At 37.6% G+C, this 22,432-nt stretch overlaps 1 long non-coding RNA gene across 1 annotated transcript in view; it reads left to right on the top strand.

The window, feature by feature from the left end:
* Positions 1-1,858: 1,858 nt before the first annotated feature.
* Positions 1,859-22,432, top strand: part of LOC149137110 (uncharacterized) — a 24,436-nt gene continuing 3,862 nt past the window's right edge. Inside the window, exon 1 of the long non-coding RNA XR_016240637.1 lies at positions 1,859-2,660. This is a non-coding gene — a long non-coding RNA (uncharacterized LOC149137110). The remainder of the gene's footprint in view (positions 2,661-22,432) is intronic.

The raw sequence follows: 22,432 nt of genomic DNA, 5'->3' as shown, positions 1-22,432 counted from the left end.
CTTTATTTTTTGTCCCCATGGCTCCTAAGAAAATTCATAGTGAAAGTGCTAAGTGTCATACTATAACGCTGGAAGATAAACTGGCTGTGATAAAACACCATGAAAAAGGTGAAAAAGTGGTCCCAATTGCACGATCTTTTGGGGTGAGTCGGACAACTGTATCGACGATTGTACATAATAAGGACAAGATTTTAGCACATATCAAATCTGAAACCTCAGGGATGAAGAACAATGTCATAAATAAGAAGAGAAACAAAATCTTTGAAGAGATGGAAAGTCTTCTTTCGCTTTGGATTGTTAGGTTGAATCGTCAGCGTGCCACTATTAGTCAAGAAATCATTCAAGAGAAAGCATTGTCTTTGTTTGAGGACCCGAAGAAAAAATATCCAGGTGAGAAAGATGTAGAGTTCAAGGCAAGTCGAGGATAGTTCATGAGATTTAAGGAGCGAAGAAGTTATCACTCTATTAAGAAGCAAGGTGAAAGTGCATCAGCTGACGAACAAGCAGCAGCAGAATTTTCTAACGCATTAAAGAAAATCATCGAAGAAACGGGTTTCTTCCCGAACAGATTTTTAACGTAGACGAAACTGGATTGTATTGGAAAAAATTGCCAGACCATTCATTCATTTTCAAGGAGGAGAAAACTATTTCAGGCTACAAGGTTTCACCTGCACTTTTACCAATATCATCTATTGCATCTCCTGCTCTCTCTGTCATTCTCTGTATATCGGACAAGCGAGACGCTGCTTGGCTGACCGGTTCGCGGAACACCTCCGAGACATCCACCTCGGCAATGACACCTCGGTCTCACGCCATTTCCGCTCTACCGGTCACTCTTTGCAACACCTGTCTGTGTTCGGATTGTCCTTGCACAGAGGCTATCCGGACTCCCGTTTGCGCCGTGAACAGGGATTAATCTTCTCTTTTCGCTCCTTTGCGCCACATGGGATCAACTCTCCTCCCCTCTTTGTCTAACCTCCTCCCTTTGCCTATCTCCCCTCCCTCCTACTTCCTCCCACCCACGTCTCCTCTCTTGCTTCGACTCCTACTTCTTCTCTTCATCCCTACTCTCTTTCTATCTTCTCTCTTCTCTCTTACTCACTTTCTCTCTATCTCTCTTCTCTCTTCTCTCTTACTCACTTTTTCTCTATCTCTCTTCTCTCATACCCGCCTTCTCCTCCCCCTGCACCACAAACCCTCCCTCATAAGTCTACCCCACCCCTACACATTCCTACCCCACCTTCCCTATCCTTCCCATCCCACCCCATCTCTTACACTATGTCCGACACACCCCACCTCAGCTTACCCACATACGCTACCTACCCCACCCTCTGCCTACTCACATACCCCCACCACTACCTTCATCCTAACACACACCCCATCCGTGCTTTCCCCACTCTCGCCTCCCCCACCTCCCAACACCATCACACCACACAACACACTACACCATACCACACAACACATCACACCACAACACACCACCACGCACACGCCAGCACTGACCAATTCCCATCCCCACATTTTCACACCCACACATATACACACGCACATGTCAAAATCACCAGCCCTCTTTCATACGTACATACATACTCTAACACACGTGCGCACCTTCGTTTTGGGATCACTACGACTTTGTTATCTCCCTTCTTCTTAGCTCTCCTGTGTGACCCTTCTGTCCGGTATTCGCCATGATAATCGCTAACCACTACACACAATTTTTTCTCACCTTGTTTCTCTCTTTGTTTCTTTCTATGTTCTTTTCTGTGGAAGAGCGTAGGCTCACACACTCATATACACGCACGTACGCACGCAGGTTGTTTTAATCGATTTTCTCTGTAAGTATGGGGGTTATGAAAAAATAGAAAGCGCGTTCCAATCTATGCATCTGTCTCCACACGTGTGCCATTTTTCACGAGAATCCACCCAGCCGTTTGGCCGTGAACCTCAAGATAAGAAAGAATGCAGCGATCGACCAACTTCAATTTATATTATAGATATATACATAAACACATAATATATATATAGGGTATGATAATAGTTTCACTTTTAATACTTTCACTATGTATATATTATATACATAGTGAAACCTTCTAAAAGTAAAAGTATTATATCATATAACAATAGAGATGTTATTGTTTCACTTTTGATACGTAATACCGAAACAGTCTAAGAGTTTGCTCCGAGCTCGCATTAGGCAAGAAGTAGAAAAGTGCATGTGTAAAATTTGAATGAAATCGGTTGGGTAGTTCTCGAGATTTAGTGATGCACACATACAGACGGACAGATATTCTCAGTTTTATATATGCTCATATATTGTTTACAACAAAAAAAAGAAGGGCAAAAAAATAAAATAAAATAAAATAAAATAAAATAAAATAAAAAGAAAGGGGGAAAAAAGAGAAGCTGCACGTATAACACATAACTTAGAAGCAGCGTCACAGATGTATCAACACAACACACACGAGATTGAAACAGCCAACCTCACGCACTTCTCATGAGGAATTCCAGAAGAAGCTTCGTGAGACCACTCCTGAGACGCTTCAGAAAAAAGAAAAACCGTTGGAAAACAGTTTATAGCAGAGACTCCAGCAAATTAAGATCTGAAGAAGGAATTCTAATTCCGAACTATCATCGGACTACAGTTTACCAAGTTACAACAGGTATACAGTCCATTTTTTGTTCTATATTGCATTGTTATACCTTCCTAAAATTTTTATTCTTATATATATATATATATATATATATATATATATATATATATATATATATATATATATATATATATATATATATATATATATATATATATATTAGAGCTTGTTTGATTGTGTACATATAAATCTTTTAGTGTTACTTTTTTATTTTTTTGTATAATTTAATAATTTTACAGTATCACGTTTTATTTGTAATATTGTAAAATTGTGAAATATACAAAAATAAAGCGTAAAAATTAGACGCCGTTAGAATTTCATTGACTTAATATGTGTGTATGTATGTGTGTGTGTGTGTGTGTGTGTGTGTGTGTGTGTGTGTGTGTGTGTGTGTGTGTGTGTGTGTGTGTGAGACATGTATTTTCTGCCAGGCTATTTGTAATGAAAAGTCGATATTGTGGCAGTTAATGCAAAATAAAAAAAAAAAATTAAAAAATCAATTCGTGCGAAAGTACACAAGCGAAACAATGCCCTGAAACGAATCAAATCCCTGTAAATATGAGATATTTATAGCAACTCAGTAGCCAACAAATTCAGTATATATGGGTGTAGTTTTATTGTATACTCTCCTTGATGCATTTCTACTTTATGGCTCTTCATATTCCATCAAAATTAAACAAAATATCTTGATAATAGTGTTGTTATTTGCTTACACGCACACTCATACGTACACGTGCATACACACACGCACATGCATGCACGAACGCAAGCACGCGCGCGCGCACACACACACAGAGACTTACATATATGGATAGGAAAATTTACTAACACATTCACACCTCCAGTTTATATAAAAGAAGACGATGTTTACAAGGAAGCTTACTGCTTTTGGGTGACATTTGTTATTTTAGAATATGTTCCTTCGATACGAACAGCTGCACATAATAAATTAGTTTAATCGAATTAAACAAATATTAGTAATGACCTACAACATGTGTTGGTGTCTCAAAAAAATTGGAACACGGACTTATCCAGATTAAGTGTACGATGATGGCTGTTGACTCACTGACTTTCAATCGCTCAATCAACTAATCTTGAAGCGCGCACGCACACACATACACACACACGTGTATTTGTAGGCATGGCTGTGCGGTAAGAGGTTTGCTTCCTAACTATTGCATACCACATTGGGTAAATGGGATCTTTTTTAAAACGGGGGCCACATTTTTCATTAACGAAACACTTTGAAACTTGGAACACTGGTAGAATGTGTCATATAAAACATCTTTTTCTCTTAGTCTTCTTTAAAAAAAAAAGAAATCCATAAGTTATTCCATGTTAAAGTTGTCGTATTTCTGTAATTTCAACCAATCACTGACGTCCATTCAGCCGATATACATTAAGCGCCGACTACATAAACAAACGATTCTGAAACAATTAACCCTAACCCTAACCCTAACCCTAGGGTTTAGGGTTAGGGTTAGGGTTAGGGTTAAAGCAAATTTAAAATGAAAAGAGCAAATAAAACGAATGTATGGAGATTAAATACGCTTTACATCGCTTAATCAGCCAAAGGAGTAAATGTAAACAACTGAATACTTGTCAGTGATTGGTTGAAATTATCGAAATAAGACAATTTTTTACATGAAATAAATTCGAATACAAAAATATTTTTCTGTTCTATAACACAAAATAGATAAGTATACGAAGTTTGAAAGTCTTTCGGTACCAAAAACACTACGTAAAACATTAATGAAAAATGTGGCCCCCGTTTTAAAATAGATCCGGTAAATGTCTTGTGTTATAGACCCTGGCTGACTAAAGCGGATTTGGTAGACGGAAAATGAAAGAAGCCACTCGTATGGACCTTTGTGGTTTTCGTCACTGTTTACAATTATCTCCCCACACAAAAAAAAAAAAAAAAAATATAGGATTTAATGTATCATATGTAATTTTTGACGCTGAATCCGAATTTTTTCATTTATTCTAGAAAAATTTTGCAAAAATTTCACAGGTATTCAATTTCAGAATTTCAGCCAATCAGAAAGCAACATGTTTCGCTGCCTATTCCATCATCAGGGAGGAGGGGGACATCGGCATATCAAAACATTAAACTCGGATTTTATAAAATAAATTATCTTTCTCGTACCACCTTCTCCTCCTTGTACACAAGCGCAGCATCTTTGGTCACTATGGAAACAGTTCTTCGCAATCAGCTATGCAACACGTGGTGTTTACTTGCTTTCGTTACAATGGAAATACAAATTTCCTCCATGGTGATATGTAAAATACTTGCTTCTGATTGGCTAAAATACCCAAATTTTGCAAATTCTAAAGACTAACAACTTTTTAATTATGGCTTTATAGGAAAAATGAATTTCGTTTTCATAATTAGTAAACAAAACTTAATCAGGATACCAATTTTGAAAACAAATGGAACAAAACTGTAAACAGTGACGAAAACCACATTTACATGGAGTTAAAGATATGTCTAGTCGTAGAGTGATCAATGATTTCGCATCCATAAAGCGCTTAGATTTATAAACGAATTGTCAGACTCTAATGGCCGAAGGCATATAACCTCTCTTCAAACTGGAGATAGAAAACCGTTGCGGTCATTTAATTTATAAACAAAAGAATTTTGAGCTTTAAACGGGACGAGTTATCTCTCTGAGACCTGTCTGGTTGGCAAATCTTATGGACCTAAAGGGTCAACAGGGAATCTCCGCTCTTATGCTGGTTCCGGTCTGCAAGTAATTTTTACAGCTCTAATCGACGAACGGGGAATCCCAAGCCTGCAGCAGGTAGCGTTTGAAATAGAGGCGTGATTTACAGATGTCACGTCTTGCGTTTAAGATATATCTCGGTTTCAGTAAATCGTTAGGGATCATTGCTTGCTCTGCTATGCAAAGCTGGCATCGTCCACTCCCGTTTATACAGGGCTCTGGCTGCTCAATGATCCTCCATTTAATTTCGTATGGAGTTCCTTTATCCTTAAGGCACCGCACATGACTGGCCAAGGCGTGACGTAACAGCTTTCCGGAATCCTAAAAGAGGACCTGTGGTTGTACAGACATCGCTAACTTTTAGAGTGTGCTTCTTTTTCGGATATATGATCCACTAACAATCCATTCGCGTCCTGGACACAGAGTTTCTTACTAAGGCCACCACGTTCGATAGCTGTACCGACACTACGCGCTTCTACATATTCACGAATGCCACATCTCTCGGATAACGTGGAAGTTATCCAATGAGCCTGTTCATTGGAAAGACGTAGAAATCGTTGTAGTCGTCTGAAAAAGGAGGCAAAAATCCCCGAAACAGTGTGTTCGTTGCCTCAGGGCTATTATTAGTTAATGCGTATGACTGCTAATCATTTATCTTTTGTGTGCAGTTTAAAACATATTTGTATTTAATAGCACTATATCAAATATATGAGCAGTGGTCTAGTGCGGATCGTATATGAACTAAGTGATGAGTGAGGGTGGGAGAGCTATCAGCTGATAAAGTCTGAAAAACGATTTCGTCTAGAAGAGACCGAAACTTGATTGGGAGTGTACATTATCATCATGGAATATTGTTAGAGATTTTCATTTGAATGTATGTTGTGCAATCGTAAGGCGAGTGTATTGATTTCATAACATATGCTGCAATCGTGTCTTAGTGCTGTTGAAAGAATTATTGTTATCATTGGAGGATATTTTTGTGGTCCCTGTATACAAAAGTATAATACGTTTGACGTGAGTTGTCTAGTTTACATATATGTGACATCTGTATGAGGAAAGTTAACGTGGAATGACGATGAGAGTATGCGTGTGTGTTTAGAAATAATAGTGAGGGCTTCTTTGCTTACAGAAAGTCGTAGGTTGGAAAGATAAATCGATATTTGAAGTAAGCCTAAAGTAAAAGTACGTTGGCTGAAAAAAATTCTTACCGCCACGTGTTACGATGGCGCGGTCTGACAAGGTAAATTCTGACCCAAGAGATGAAAGGCGTATTTAATCCATAGGCATGCAACATTGATAGGATCACGTGTCACATAGAGTGAAATGCATTGCAGATGGTCAATATAAGAAAATTGTTTTCACCAAAGTTCTCAAGGGCCTGAGCTCATGATTAGGAAAGATTTGCCTTTGATCTGTTTCTATGGAAATCGTACAGGTGGTCACAGTGTATGGAAGTAACCCAAAGTGATGAAGATGGTTTCTTACTACTCTTTCCATCATTGAAATATTGGTCGCGTTCCAGTAGATTAGGGATTATCACAATAGACATGGAAAATATGGAGAGTTTGGCTATAATAAAGCTAGATTACTTGGGAGAGTAATACTTGGAATATCATTATCTTTTTACGAACGAAAGCGAGAGGAAGAGTGTTGTCAAAATTGAAAGTAAAAAAAAAACAGCATTAGTTACAAATTCATGTAGTAAGGTGCACTTAAAGGCCGACGTGTGCAGTCTGTTATATACTTACATTTGTGCAAGTATCGACTTTTGTGTGTGCGTGCATGTGCTGTACCATAAACCAATATTTAATTAAATCCATATTTTGGTTGCATGCATTTATCCAAGTCGATATTAGCAATATTTAACGGATATTATGCATGGTAGGGGAAAAAAATTGGTGGTATCTAATCATATCTTTACTTCGTAGCTATTCGGTGCAAAAATTATCAAATCATAAAAGTAAATACTACTGAAAAAAAACCCCACACTAGAAGCGTTCAGAAATGTTTTTTTTTTATCAAAGATAAGACGTCTGGAATGACGATTAATCCACCAACTACAGACAGCATAAAAATTGCTACAACACCCATAGTCTAGGAGGATGTGCGCTCATCCGGGGCACTGATTTTCGTAGCTAAATATTGAGAAGTTGCTTTCTTTTCAACTGTAAGTTCTTTCCGCGTTTCTTGCATACGTTTCTCAAGTTGTTCTTCTGTCTCCGAAGGTATGATAGGCGTTTTATTGCAGCGACAGATACATTTGTTTCCATTGGATTCTGGAGGGGAAAATAAAATGTGAAATCAGTAAAATGTGAAATCAGTAAAATGAAAAGTAAGTAAAATGTTGTTTATATTGACTAGGCCAATGATCAAAGATAATCTAACCGCTGGTTTCTCATCATTTTTCTTTCCATAAATAGCATGTATAGAACTATATTTAACATATTCTTCTTTTTATAAAGGCATAATTTGAGAGGAAAATTTGGCTATTATTTGTAGCAGACTGAGTGACCACATTTAAACTACTAATGACCCAATATTATGGTTTATCTTCGGTACTTGGTATATCCTTAAAATGTTGGATTGTTATAACTCTCACTTCGGCATACAGTATACTTAGTAAAACCAGTAAAATCACGATCATCTCTGATCATCTCCGGTACTTCACGCACTTCTCTTTACTTATAGTGATTAGGTTATTCCATTCGTGCATCATTATTACTAATTTCCTACAACATCTCCCCTTTTAAGTTTTTCTTAGGAAGTGTCATTTTATTTAACTATAATTTTTTTATTCACTCCACCTCCCTTTCTTGGACAATTTTTTCGTACAATTCAATATTTTGCGCTTGGTATCTATTTTCAGGAACTCTGTACGTTTTCGTTTCCTATGATGGGAATTCAAAGGCTTTATTTATGCAACACAACTTATGTTTCGGCAGCCTACGTTCATTAGTTAGGAATTTTTCATATTCATAAGATATAATTTAAAATTATTCTTAGCATCTCTGAATATGAAGTTTTGGTCCTCATTATAATGTAGATACTTCTTCAGGTGCTACATTTATGTTTCTGTCGATGTTCTGCACTTAAAGACATTTACCATTTTACACCAATCAAAACATTTCATTAAAATTTTGGGTGTTACTTGTGATTCGTCACAGATAACCAAAGTAATAAGCACGTACCCACATCACCACCACTACCATCACCGCCACCACGAAAAGATAAACATCGAAGTTGAGCAAAGAGGTCAGACCTCCTCATCAACTTCTGGTTGTTGATTATGATAGAACAAACATGGAAAACATAAAACAAAAAATCATTTCAACATTATCAAAGACTGATGAACTCAGTAGAGTCAACGGCTATCCAACAGCTGGGTGTGAGAGATGTTTCTGTTTAGACATCTCTTTAGAAGAAAGAAATTCGGAAATGACACCCGCCTCTTTGCGAAGCCAAATATTTTGCTCTTGCTCGTTTCTGGATTACTTTGTTTTGTGGATGAAGGTCATAGTGGTATTGTATCGACTGTTACTGTCTTTAGATTTCAGCATGGGTATTGTTGACAACAATTGTCTTTAACGTCTAGAATAAAATAACTTGCCAGTGATGGTCATACACGTGCACGACCTGACAGCTGTCGTCTATGCAACCGACTTTATACTTTGTAGCTTCATTCTTTACGTGAATCTTTGTTGTGTAACTACCCTATAAAGCGGCGAACTGGCAGAATTGTTAGCACGTCATACGAAATGGTTAGCGGCATTTATTCAAGTTCTTTACATTCTTAGTTGGGTGGAATTTGAAATCGGAATTTGAAAAACCAGAAGAAATTCTGCAAATGATTTTCTCCGAACCTCTGATTATTCTGTTAGAAATAGTTTTGCCTTATAATTTCGAAAATTAGATGTTACTTTTTCCGTTTCCCTGACATTATTTGGTACTGTGAAGAAATACGTTTGTCACACGTCTATATAAATGACCTATGTCCATCAGCCACCAACCAGGTGCCTGCTCAACCTGTGTTCAAGGTGTCGGTTTGCCAAGACTTTCCAGCTCCCTTTGTGCTGCGAGTATACAATCAGCCATGACTGCTGTTTCCCATTCTTTGATATCGTTAGTTCACAAACGTCTTTCACAGCCTGTTGCTCTGTTTCCACAACTTCTCGGACAGTGACTCATGGTGTGTTTATGTCCAAGATAAGATAACTTCATGGACTTAATTTTTCGACAATAGGTGTCGTTATACTTTCATCTTTTCTAGTACTGCAGTGTCTGTTACCCTGTCTTCCCAGCTTATTCTTCCCGATCTGCGAAAGATTCGCATCTCAAGGGCATCTTTCTTTTTTTCCATTGCTCTGCACATTGCCCAAGTTTCAGGCCAGAAAAGAACAACCGTCATAATATATCAGTTTACTAGCTTCAATTTTAGGTGCAACGTTATGTTTTTTGAAGTGAAGATTTCCTTTTCTTATAAATACAAGTTTAGCTATGTCTATATATAAATGAATTATTGAGTTCATTTAAGAAATGAATCGTCAAAACATCAGTCAAATACCTGTTGTAAGTGAATCATCTGTGGTGGTCGTTTGGTTTGTTAGTATTGTACCGGATATATGTTTTCGATTATCTGTTGAAGACAAAACAGGAATGGAAATGAAATGAATAAAAATGACAATAAATATGTTTAAAAATATTTTCTTCACAAAGACGTTTGTATTGATTGATTGATTATATCAAAGAGTTGCAGTGATTATCGTATTTAAAGTTAAATCTAACATCTATTCCTCCTTGTTGTTTATTATCAAAGTGTATGTATGTATGTATATATGCTTGTATGATTGTGTGTATGTATGTATGTATGTATGTATGTATGTATGTATGTATGTATGTATGTATGTATGTATGTGTGTATGTATATATATATGTGTGTGTGTGTGTGTGTGTGTGTGTGTGTGTGAAAGAAGGTTTGAAAATGCAATTTTAAAGATGTTTATTCACTTGACCGCCCAAAATTGCTTTAAAATTGCATGTATATATATATGTGTGTATATATATATGTATATATATATGTACATATATATATATGTATATATATATGTATATGTATATATACATATATGTATATATATATACATATATATATATGTGTGTACATATATATAATATATATAAATATATATGTATACACACACACACATACACACCCACCCACCCACCCACACACACACACACACACACACACACATATATATATATATATATATATATATATATATATATATATATATATATATATATATATATATCATTAATTAATGAATCGTATGGCATACACCTGGTAGTTTGCCGGTAAAATACGTTCACTCTCTCAGTGTTCGTCGAGTATTTGATTACTGTTTTCGATTTATCGTGTATTTCTTTCGCTTTGCATCTGATATTTGTTATGAATCTTCTATAAGAATGAAGCTGTATACCTTATTTTGCCACTTCTACATACGATGGACCAAGAAGAAATCTTGTGAAACAGTTTATTTTAACGAGATACTTATTGAAATCACCTGAGGAGACATATGTACACAGAGGAGTACATCGAAACTAGACGTTCAGAACCCCACCTGCAAGGGATCGATGTTAGATGGGTCGAAACAATTGTAGTGGTCAATAAATATTCTCGTATCTTCCATATTCCGTCTTTCTCATTAATCAAATACACACACACTCATATATATATATATATATATATATATATATATATATATATATATATATATATATATATATATAGAGAGAGAGAGAGAGAGAGAGAGAGAGAGTGTGTGTGTGTGTGTGTATGTACGCGTGTGAGGGAAGAGAGGTTAATATATATGTGTATGTGTGAATGTATATGCATTTATATATTAATATACACATATATATTCGTGATGTTAATATACAGAGAATGATTTAATTACAAACCATAAACAAAACAGAAAATGATTTTGTTGTATTGTGTCGTGTGTTAGTTGTTGCCTTTTCCATTCCCCACATATTATTGGAACTCTTGAGAAATACCTAAATATCATACAAGTCTACGTTTCCGATGTCTATATAGATATATGATTTATTGTGCTCATGTAAAAAATGAAGTTTCGAAATACCCGTTGTAAGTGAATCGTCAGTGGTGGTCATCTGGTTTGTTAGTACTGTACGACTTTGATTATCTGTAAAAAATCAAAAACGAAACGGGAATGAAAATGAAATAAACTGAAGCAATTAATACATTGCAAGAACCTCTTATACATGTATGCTAGCATAGCCGTGTTGTCAAAAATGCTGAGAGTTTTATTAGCGATAGAAAATGGTGCACCAAAACAATGGGAGAAACCATTAATAAATGTTAGCAACCGTGTAAATATATGTACAGACACAGAATTCAAGCATTTGAACAGATACAGTTGTAATGTCTCGGTTGAAAATATTACCGTCCATGTAATATATATATCTTATATGATAAAATAGAGTTTGTGTGTGTGTATGTGTGTGTATGTGTGTGTATGCATTGTGTGCGCGTGCGTGCGCGTATATTCCTTATGGATTCGAAAACTGAGTTGTCGATTTTCACGTATGAGGTGTCAAAAGATTCAGTAACCTTTCGACTATCAAATAAAGTATGTTTATTACACGACTCTTTTTTACTACAAAAATAACATAGAAAACGAGGTCAGGTCGCACAATTTTCAGGTCCTTCGCTAAGGGAGGCAACTCTGCTTGAACAATCTTAAGATACATAGAGCTTTACCAGGGAATGAAACGTCGAAGATTTGCCGTCAACTTTATTAATATTATTTAGTAGATAACAGGATTTTTCAAAATTCTTTACACATCAAATGGACTCTGTTTCTGCCAAATTGGGACCAGTTTGTTCAAGGCAATCAGAATCCCCAGCAACCCAAACGAGTGGCACTTTTTTATCGACAGCTTATCCATAAGCCTAAAAGCCGTGCAAATCCATAAGCGGACAGTATCCATCGCTTCTCTTGAGCTAATCAATGCAACTCAAAAGAGAAGCTTTACTAGATGACTTGAAGTAATATTTTTATGGTGGTGGTGGTGGGGGGTGGGGCTTGGTGATTATCACTGACTTGGAAATGGTGGCATTTCCGATGGGTATTCAAGGCGGCTATTCTAAGTTTTCCTGTTATCTTTGCATTTGGGACAGCAGGAATATTATACAAGAGGTGTCTCTGGCCGCAACTAAGTTACTCGTAAGGAGGCACAACGTCAAGTGTGAGCCATTGGTGAACTTTTTGAAGGCGTTGTTATCACCACTATACATAAATTTTGATTTTAAGAAACAATTTGTCACGGCTCTTGATAAGTTATCTGACTCCTTTATGTGTCTTCAAGACTCCTCCCATAATCTGTCAGAGGCAAAGATCAATGCAAGTATCTTTGTCTGACTCGTGCCGTCTTTAGGTACGGATACACCGGTCACTTACCCTGGGGTTCCACCAGTATAGGGATCCACTGCAAATCTGTATGTTGTAATTATGTCCGTTGGCCTATAGTGCTCTTGGAGTGGATCTGTGTCAGACCTCAGATAAAGAAGATCCTTGACTGTACGGATTTCTCCAAGTTACTCAGTAAGAAGAGAAAAAAGGCAGTTGAGAGCAATTTTGTCGCTGCGATTCGGGTTTTCTTTTACAATCACACTACAAACATGTATGTGGAACTGTTTGATACTCTGGTGAAGAACTACAGCAAAATATGCAGCCGAAAGTTCTCGAAACTTTATATCCTTTATGCTCGTCTTGATAAATTCAAGGAGAACATAGAAGAGTACTCAGAGGTGCCACAATCAAAAAGCTTATAACGAACACAAGATGGATGACTATATTTGAGGGCTGATGCTTGAAAGTGATTTACATCACAATCGTAAATCTCGAAAAGCTGCTCACTTCTAAACTTTTAAACAACGTATGATTAAATACAAGTTAAATTTGATTCTTATGCTAGTTATTCTTTCTTTCAAATCTTATATGAATGAAAACGAACAAATTCATCCGTTTTCCAAATAGGAAATTGATAAATATCAAAATAGCATTATCCATGTTGCAAATGCAAAGTGTGAAGGAAATAATAATAACCATTTTCTATGCTTTTTCGACAGAAGTAATTTGCAAATAACCTTGCTATCCAAGGACAAAAACTTTTACATAGTATTATCGAAGAAATTATTAAAATATTTTGTTTCCCCGTGACAATTTAATTCAGAAAGTAAATTTTCTACTTTATCGAAGAAAGGGTATAAAGTTCTTTCCTTTTGTGCGTTACTAAATTTAGTATCTGAACTTACTTAATTACGATGTGGAGCAAGCGGTTTTGTTTTGTTTGTTTAATCACTCGACCAATTAAAATAATAATTGCAATTCGAGTGAGTTTTCTATAGTATACGAGATAGGTTAAAAACTAATGTTCAGTATTGTCGCTGCTTTTTACTAATAACAGAATATTTACGCAGCAAGAAGAATTAAAGTACTCAATACACGTATCGAAACGTGTATTGAGTACTTTAATTCCGAGAGAAATCAGCCATGCTTGACCTTCGGATGAGTTGGGCGAAAACAAAGCTGAAGCATGTCGGCAATAGCCCGGATCTTCCCCTGCTCCGTATTGGCCCCGATGTCGTGGATTTTGTCAGCTCCTTCATTTATCTGGGCTCCACAGTCACCAGCAATGGTGATCTGACCCCGGAGATCAGCCGCATATGTGGTCTAATTGCTGAGGCGATGCACTCCTTATATGGAAGCTCCTTTGGCGCCACTCGTCTATCTCCCAGAAGACGAAACTCCGCATCTACAGCGCATCGTTCTTCTCTGTACTCCTCTATGGAGTAGAAACGTGGCCCCTCATGAAGACCTTGGCAAAAAGGATCAACGTCTTCGATAGCAGACTCCTAAGACCATCGAGAACATCAGATAGTACCATCGCGTTGCCAACGAAGAGCTGCATTAGCCCATAGCCTCCCACCTTATACTCATTCGTTGCATGCACTAGTAGGGACACGTCCTCCGCCTCTCTCCATTTAAATCTTGCTCTCGTTCGACACAGCAGCTGTGGATTGGAAAAGACCCCGTGCCAGACCTCGCATCAAACGGCTGGACATGATTAAGGAAAATCTCCAGAGGATCGATGTCATCTTGGCAGAAGCAGTGGAACTGGCCAGCAATGGAGGGTACTGGTGAACCCGGTCGGCTCTATGTACGATGACACCACTGGGACCGCTAGCTTGGGATGATCCCTGCTGCACCGAGAAGTGTATGAGCTGAGCTGAACCGTTACAGAGTAACACAATGAAGTTTGAACAAAATTTTACCATCAGACCAGGGCATGCGTTATGGGTACCACCGTGGCAGTTAACATTGCTAACGTGTTCACGACAAAATGTGAGGCACAGTTAATGGAGACATTTAAATTCCTGCACGGTCAGTCATGAACCAATACTCTGGTTATAGTTCATTGATGACATATTTTTAGTGGTGTGTGTGGAGGTATCGCAGGATAGTTTAGTTAACTTGCATTTCTGTGACTGCTTCTCATAAAACTATGGATTTAAATTCAATATAAAATTCTCATCGAGTTTTTCAAGAACTAGCATCGAAAATTTAGACATAAAAAGTTAAGTTTTCAGAAGGCCAAATAACGACAGAGTTATTTTGCAAACCTACGTCATCCCAAATTTTCCTTCTCTGCTGCTCCGATCATCCACATCATGCAATTAAGTTAAATCTGAAGTCCAGTTTTTGAACTGACATAAGGAATTATTGGAGACATGCAACTTTTTCTGTGCGTCATTATGTGAAACGCGGTTATAGTGAATCACGACTAAAGAAAATTGCAAACGACATAACTAAAATTAGCAAAGGAAGTCAAACTTTCACGTCTAATTTTAGCAGCCAAAGTAAACTTTATGACCGAATTTTAAAACATCTGAGCTTACGTAACATCATGTGAAACAAGTGGTTTTGTTTTGTTTGTTTAATCATTCAACTAATTAAAATAAGTAAATAATCACAATTTCTGATGAGTTTTCTAGAATACAAGATAGGTTAAAAACTAATGTTCAGTAATTGATGCTGATTTTTACTGATAACAGAATATTTACGCAGCCAGAAGGATTTAGGTACTCAAAATACATATTAAAACTTGGTATTTTTCAAAGCTCCAAATTTACAACTACGTAATTGGTTTTTTCAAAAATATTTTGCTTGTTTCATTTATTGGAGTGCAGTAATACTGGGACACCGCCTTGTAGGGTTAATTTTTTAAAAGTTTGGTATCTGTTTTATCGGTCACTTCTGACGAACCTCTAAACTATGTGGACGTAAACTAACCAACACCGGTTGTCAAGCGGTGGAGTTTCAAACACAAAGACACACACATACAGGCATGTATACATTGCATACAGTTACCGTCTACTAAATTCACTCTTGAGGCATTGGTTGATCCGGGTCTATAGTAGAAGACACTTGCTCAAGATGTCTCGCAGTGGGACCGAATCCGAAACCACAGGATTGCAAAGTGAGTTTCTCAAACGCATAGCCATGCCTGCGCATATAAAATATTTGTCTATTACAAAAATGAAATAAGGACGATGTGGGTGATAATCACTTTAAACTACAGACAAAAGTATGTCTATAAAACATGGGTAGGAAGACAATGCCTGAGAATTGCAGTTCTGGGTTGGAAGGTTTTATCAAATTGGCTAATGGATACCTTAGGGATGACGTGAAGAACAGGTTCCCAATCATATATGTCATTTATATTTGCAATCATACACGCACACAAAGAGAATTAAAATCTCTTCCGTTCAATGTTTTCATAATAATAGTGGCCTATAATTGAACAAGGTGACAAGTTTGAGGGAGAAGTACAGTCAGCTTAGTTCAAGCACAATACCTACCTCGAAAAAAAGGAAAACAAACTCGACTCTAGCTGGATTTGAACTCGGTACGTAAAGTAACATACCCGAACACAAGATCTTTTAGCTGTCGTTCTACCGTTCCAGCCACCTTCTACTGTACTCTAATAATATTTAAGGCTGCAAACTGAGAGAATCGCAGCACGTCGGATAAAATGTTCAGCGGCATTTCTTCCGGCGTGTTATGGTTTGAGTTCAAATGCCACCGAGTTTGACTTTGCTTTTCATCCTTTCGGAGTCAATGACTGGGGCCAATGCAATCGACTTGTCACTTCTCTCAAAATTGCTGATGTGCCAAAATTAGAAAGATTATTTATTAACAACTCAACAATACAATTTTAAGTGCAGTAGATTCAGATAAATTTTCTGGCAGCAGAATACTATCAAAATGTTTTATAGGAAACTGTCATAATCAGGAAAGTATGCGGAAGGCAGCAGCTTTGCTTAAAAAAAAAAAGACAGATAAGAACTTTAGTGTCCTAACAGCAGCGTGATCACGTTAAGCAAATAGACAAACGATATCGATATCCAATAGAAATCTCACTTCCTTATTTCACCACTAGATGCGTTTACTCCGAAATTCAGGGATTATTGCACACTTGGTTTACAAACAATTAATTTTAATTTATTACCTCTCTCATACATGAAACAGAAACTAACACATTATGATGGAATACGTAAAAAGATCTAAATATAAACCATAGATAAACTATGAGATAGTTTTTTCCCTTAGAGTTTCGAGCATTAGATATTGCTCTTTCGATTCTCCTGACATTATTGATACTGTTCAGAAATATCTAAACGTCACAGTCTACTTTCCTATATCTATATAAACACAATTTATTATGCTGAGAAATGAATATTTAAAATGTCAGGCATTTATCTGTTATAAATGTATCGTGATACAGTGATTATTGTAACAAATGAAAGAGGAATCGTAATTTCAACTCCCATCATCCCTTTGCTTTACTCTATTTCAGTTATCAATTGTATTCAGCCTTAAACTCATAAACAGGAATTTTAATCCGGCGTTCTACCACCTCTCACAACTCAATACAAGTCTAATATTGACTGTAATTGATTTACAAACAGTTCTCGGGTAATGTGAAGAAAAATACTTGCAATACATACCTGTTATTGGAGAAATGGTGAAACTTTCTGTTGTCTTCAGTTGGTGGGTGGCTGTTCCGGTTTCAGGATTGTCACCTAAATTTAGAAAAGAAACTTAGAGGGTTTGCCAACTCTAAATTATTGTGCAACTATTTTGGCTCCACGGATGCTGCAGTATTCAGCAGTGGCCACACTCTAATTCATTGTTTCGACTGACAAGCTGAACTACAATGCCTGAGGATGGAAATGTCTATTCTTAAGTACATGAAACCCGGAATGGCAGAGAGTACAGAAGAACCAGTCATGTCAATGGGACTGAAGATGTGACTGGGGTGTGACATGCGATTAGACAGGGCGAGTCAAGATATCGGCCAGTCATCGTGAAAAGAATTTGGGGCACCATTATCTATTATCCCAAAGAAATGCCAATGATGATCCAAATAGAAGCAACTAGTAATGTAACTGGACAATCTTAGCAAGCCAACCCTTGGATAAAGGGAAGGCATCTGGCAGATGACTTTGTCTAATGCCACACATCAGTTGAAGAAATCTTAACCCTAAATTTTAGTGCTCACTTAATCCATTCATTTTGCTTAACAATCAAGTATCAGTGTTTTATCGTACTTCCTCATATTACTCAGCTATTAACCATACGTATCATGAAAACTGTTCGAAAACAATTGTTCGAAAACAATTATTCGAAAAACAGTTATTCGAAATAACTATAACTCGTGTACTTGATTTTTAATAAAATAAAAGATTTAGAATAATTAACATTTCGTATAATTATCCTTTTGAATAATTTTCATTCATACAATTTTCCATTCGAATAAATGTTTTTCGAATAATTGTTTTCAAACAATTATTTTCGAACAATGTTCACATAATCTGTGTTGTTGGCACTCCGTTGCTTACGACATCGAGGGTTCCAGTTGATCCAATCAACGGAACAGCCTGCTCGTGAAATTAACGTGCAAGTGGCTGAGCACTCCACAGACACGTGTACCCATAACGTAGTTCTCGGGGATATTCAGCGTGACACAGTGTGACAAGGCTGACCCTTTGAATTACAGGCACAACAGAAACATGAAGTAAGAGTGAGAGAAAGTTGTGGTGAAAGAGTACAGCAGGGTTCGCCACCATCCCCTGCCGGAGCCTCGTGGAGCTTTAGGTGTTTTCGCTCAATAAACACTCACAACGCCCGGTCTGGGAATCGAAACCACTGGGTCATTGCGCCTCCACTCACATAATCTAACCATATGATAAAGACAGAATTGGAACAATGCGAGTTGACAACGTACTGGATTACTCTCTAGAAACTTTACACTTTGAATTACATCACCTGCGTTGTAATAACTACGACTCTGAAAATATTCCTTGTTTTCAGTATCCTGGGTCACCCAATTATGAATACGTTCTCTGTACTATATACTTTTTTTAAATGGGGAGATAATAATGATGTAGGTCTTTAGCGCTCGATTAAAGTTTGAAGATGAAAGGGTTTGACTAAATGAAAATTAAGTCGCAAACCTGTGTCATTAAAGTCTATTCAGCGTTTTTGATATACTATATACATTTCATTTGTTCTGGAATACCTATAAAGCGTAGATTTGAGTGTATCGGTAGACTGTACTTACATAAATAGAACAATAAATTCTCATATTTACTTAAACAGCGGCTGATCATTTCCCACCTACTAGATTTATTCTTTGTAAGCCTAGTACTCATTCTTTCAGTGTCTTTTAAAGTTACAGGAATATAAACACACCAACATCAGTTGTCAAGCAATGGTTGGGGGTACAAACACAAAACACAGGTACACACATACACAAATATACACATATATACGACAGTCTTCTTTCAGTTTCCAAGTACGAAATTCACTCACAAGGTTTTGGTCGGCCTGAGGCTATAATAAGCATATATATATATATATATATATATATATATATATATATATATATATATATATATATATATATATATATATATATATATATACAATACAAAGTATGTTGCCCTTAAAACTGTTTTTGTGTATTTATTGAGAATGCCGAACTGTCTTACAAAAGATCTTGTTTTTAGGAATTCCCAATAAGTTATGAATACCCAAATTGTGAAGTCAGTTATGTAATAACATGAAATTAGTTACCCTATAGTAAGAATTCAAATAAAGTAGTCCCGAAAAGGGCTTTAATATGTTTCCAGAGCATATAGAACATAGGAGGAAATATTAATAAGGTATGTATACTAAAATCGTGATACATGTTATGTAATAACAGGCTAATCAGATATGAGATAATAACAATTCAAAGTAATTAACTGTGAGAAAAGCTTTTGTCAGTTCTCAGACAATATTACCCTCAGCAGCGCTAGAGTAGGTATATTCGTGAATAAGTCACAAACCGAAATAAGTGGATCTATTATTTAGGAGAATACTATTAACTTGTTTAAGCTTTGAACTGGATAAATTGAGAAAATAACTAACTAAATAACACCTTTTCAGAAGCAGGAACGAGTCAATTGCTCCCAATCAATGTGCCAAGAAAACGGCAGACTTATCACACAGGATGAAACATGGGTATATCACTATGATCCTGAGACTAAAGCCCAGTCGAAGCAATGGAAGCATGATAACTCATCACCTCCAAAGAATGCTTGTGTCCAACCGGTCTCTTCAGTCTCGTGTCTGGTCCCAGCATGGCATAGTTTGTCTGCCTGGGCAGCACACTCAGCCATTCTTGCTCCCTGGATGAGGAAATATGTTTCAGGTTGCAGAGAGCAACTAATTCCTTCCGTTCTCTTTAGTCTCGTGTCTGGTCCCAGCATGGCATCACAAGGCAAGCAAAAGTTGCTGTGTACCGTGCATGTGTACTGACATCACTCCTCTACTCATGTGAGACATGGACTCTGTACAAACGTCAGGTAAGGGTCCTTGAGCGCTTTCATCAGAGATGTCTCAGACACATTCTCAATGTTGGCTGGACCTAAGAAATTCCAGACACACAGGTCCTGAAGACAGCTGATATCTTGAGTATTGAGGCGATGGTGCACAAGCACCGGTTACGTTGGACTGGACACCTTATTAGAATGAAGGATAGCAGGATTCCTAAGCAGATGCTATATGGAGAACTTGTGAATGGAAGGAGACTCCGGCAGAAACCAAGGCTGAGATTTAAGGACTGTGTCAAGTCCTCATTAAAGGCCTGTGATATGCAGGACACTGACTGGGAGAACAATGCCTGTCATCGCCACGGATGGAGGAAGCAGGTTAAGGAGGGGATCGACACTTTTGAGAGAGCACGTATCCAGCATGAAGAACTTAAGCGAGCTGCGCGAAAGTGCACGGCTCGTATAGTGAATGGGGAAAGCTTGGTCTGCAATGTTTGCAGTTGTGTATGCTTGTCAAGAGCAGGGCTCATTAGCTACCAACGGAGTCGCAAATGCAAAATATAAGTTAGTCCTAGAGCGCACAATGTTCCTGAAGGTCAGCAATGGTCTTCCTCGGTCACGAGTAGACGGCCATCATGTATGTATGTATGCGTGTATAGATAGATAGATAGATAGATAGATAGATAGATAGATAGATAGATAGATAGATAGATAGATAGATAGATAGATAGGGTGGGAGGGAGGGGTACCCAAAAGAAACCGTAATTTTGCAATATTATTTTATTCACTTAGTTGTTACATGTTTACACTTTTATTGCCTTCAGAGTATTCTTCATTTGAAGCAATGCATCGGTTCAGACCCATTTTCTACTGTTCGAAATAGTCCCGGAACGCTTTGCGAAATGATGCCTTTTAACGCCTCCGTCGTTTTTTTTCGTCACCTCTTCCACATCTGCACAACGTTTTCCTATAAAGACTTTTTCATTCGGGGGAACAAGAAAAGGTCGCAGTGACTAAGATCGGGCGAATAGGGAGGGTGGGTCAGCGAGATCATGCCATTTTTTGGCGAAAACTGTCTCACACTCAAGGCAGTGTGTGCCGGTGCATTGCCGTGATGAAGCCACTACTCTCCAATTTGCCACAGGTCGGGGCGTTTTCGTCTCACCGCATCTCGCAAACGCTTCAGAACTGTCAAGTAAAATGTCTGGTTATCAGTTTGACAGGGAGGAACAAATTCTGTGTGGACAATGTCTTTCGCATCGATTAAACAAATTAGCATCAGCTTGGCATTGCACTTCACTTGAAATGCTTTTGGAGGACGTGGAGACATCGAATGCTTTCATTGACTTGATTACCGCTTCGTTTCGGAGTCGAAGCCATAGCACCTGCTTTTTCACCAGTGATGACCGTCACAAAAGGTTCGGATCAATTTTCAACAGTTCTTTCAGTTCACGCCACTCATTCAGTCGTGACTGTTTTTGATCTTCCGTAAGCAGGCGAGGCACAAATTTTGCTGCAAATTTTTTCATCCCTTGGTCAAAATTCATTGGCAGGAGCTCCAGTCATATCAACACGTTCGTTAAGTATTCGGTGACGGTCCTCTCCTCCAAGGTCAGTTCATGAATTTTCATAATGTTCTCATTTGTTCAGGAGGTCGACAGTCGTCCTGAATGAGGTTGGTCTTCAAGCCACAAGTGACCATTCCAAAAGCATGGAAACCACTAGTTAACTCGTGTTCTGCTCGTGATAGTATCCTTGTAAGGTATGTGAAGCATTGCAACTGTTTCGGCCACCGTTTTCCCCAGCGGAAAACAGAATTTCCCGGAAGCACGTTGTTCCTTCGTTTCAGCAATCGCAAAAATCGACGAACAGCGGAGGAGCACTGCAAAACAAAGACGTACCACGTGGCAGTATGACCTCACCGAACAACGTCGGTTGGCAAACTAATGCTGTACGGTGGCATCGAGTGGCCTTTAGCAGTAGAAACATGAACTACAACCGGCTTCCACAGGGAACGTTTACGGTTACTTTTGGGTACTCAGTCGTATATATATATATATATATATATATATATATATATATATATA

This window comes from Octopus bimaculoides, chromosome 2 (assembly GCF_046866305.1).
Source record: "Octopus bimaculoides isolate indiv1 chromosome 2, ASM4686630v1, whole genome shotgun sequence".
NCBI classification, from domain to species: domain Eukaryota; kingdom Metazoa; phylum Mollusca; class Cephalopoda; order Octopoda; family Octopodidae; genus Octopus; species Octopus bimaculoides.
The sequence above is the reverse complement of the archived record's forward strand: the minus strand, read 5'-3'. Positions and strand labels throughout refer to the sequence as shown.